The sequence below is a fragment of the Limulus polyphemus genome, unplaced genomic scaffold (assembly GCF_000517525.1).
Source record: "Limulus polyphemus unplaced genomic scaffold, Limulus_polyphemus-2.1.2 Scaffold3208, whole genome shotgun sequence".
Classification (NCBI taxonomy): Eukaryota; Metazoa; Arthropoda; class Merostomata; order Xiphosura; family Limulidae; genus Limulus; species Limulus polyphemus.
The window spans coordinates 53,231-55,153 of record NW_013668818.1 but is presented as its reverse complement, the minus strand read 5'-3'; positions in this window follow the sequence as shown (position 1 = coordinate 55,153).

The following is a 1,923-nucleotide window of genomic DNA, read 5'->3' as shown; positions in this document are numbered from 1 at the left end:
ACTTACAACGCTTGAAACCGGGTTTCGATACCCGTGATGGGCAGAGCACAGATAGCCCTTTGTGTAGCTTTGTGCTTAACTACAAACAAGATGATATATGTTAACATAATGTAGATAGATCTGAACCTTAAAAGTTAGTTTTGATTTATAGCCTAAATGATATTTGGAAACGTTCTGATTATTCCATATGGTGTTGTAGTGTAGGTTGATCTGCTCATTACAAAACTTTAAGAGGACCATATCAAGTCTTTTTGATAGGGGGGGGTGGGAGAGAAAGACTCCTCGCAGACCCTAGTAGAGTATCTAAACATTTAAATGTACTCAGTAGATTATGTATTCTTGTCGAACGTAGTAAACATAAAAAAACTGTGTGTACAATAAAACCATCCACAAAACGTAAGAAATGTCTCGTTCTAAGTAGCCCCCAGTGGCTCAGCGGTATGACTGCTAGGAACCGGGTTTCGATACCCGTAGTGGGCGGAACACAGATAGCCCATTGTGTATCTTTGTGCTTAATTACAAACAAACAAATCTTCTGAGTAAATGCACAAATGATATTTTTATCTAGAAAGAAACCGGAGATGGGAGAGTCGCCCTTCATGGTTTTTGTTTGTTTGTCTGTTGTACTTCACGCAATGGTACACGAGGGCTGTCTGCATTAGCGCTAGCCGTCCATAGAGAGAGAGAAAGCAGCTAGTCAACACCACCATCGCCAAATCTTGGGCTACACTCATAAGACCAAATAATGGGATTTGACCGTCACTCTTATAACGCATCCACAGTCCCAATGTGCTGATCGCATCTTGTTTGAGCGGTAACCGACGCGAACTAAGGAACCTCAAATTTACAATCCAGAATGCAAACTAATGGCTTGCAAAACAAAAAAGAACCCATACAAGTTACTATCATATGGATTAAACGAAAACTTCAAATAACTCATTTCAACATTTAAAACTGACGTTACTATAGAACAGGAAATATACTTAGAGACGAATTAAAAACTTATTATTCATCTTTAATGAAATGCTAATTATAAATTTTGCGTACGTTAACTACGCATGAAATCAATTTTAATTCTTGAGCTTGTGCTTTATTTTTTCGATAATTCCTTGATTGGTTGTCTTGATTAATAATTAAAGTCGGCGGCCGTGTAGAAAGGTTCTAATCCTTTCGGTTTCACATCAAACCAAGTAATTACTTATCTTAGTCTTCCAAATTATTCTAAGTTTACAATTACTTGTATCTTTTAAATGCAAGGATAAGAAGTAATCTACATATTTTGTTAAATTGAAAGTTTCTTAATTGCTTCACTACATTCCTTTCAGTGGTGGGCCGAACGTGGCCTTAGGGTTAGGGATGAGAAAACCCCTGGTTCACGTTCCGTTGCCACAAGTCGCGCTCCGCATGGGTATTTCATCAGATTGACGGACAAATCTCCTCTATTCAATTATACAATAGTCTAAGAGACCTGGATCCTTAGTATTGTAACCAGATCATTCACTGCAAACAGAAACCTGATTCCTCAGTGTTGCAGCCAGATCATTCACTGCAAACAGAAACCTGGATTTTCAGTATTATAGCCAGATCATCCACTGCAAACACAAATCTGGATCCTCAGTATTGTAGCCAAATCATTCACTGCAAACAGAAACCTGGATCCTTAGTATTGCAGCCAGATCATTCACTGCAAAACAGAAACCTGGATCCTCAGTATTGCAGCCAGATCATCCAATGCAAACAGAAACCTAGATCTTCAGTATTGCAGCCAGATCATCCACTGCAAACAAAAACCTGGATCCTCGATGAGTGACTGTGTATATATTAAGAAGTATTTTATATTACTTTCACTTTATTGTATGCGGAGAATACATCATGTTACTGTCATAAATTCTAAAGTAACTTCATATTGGTTTTGCTTTAATT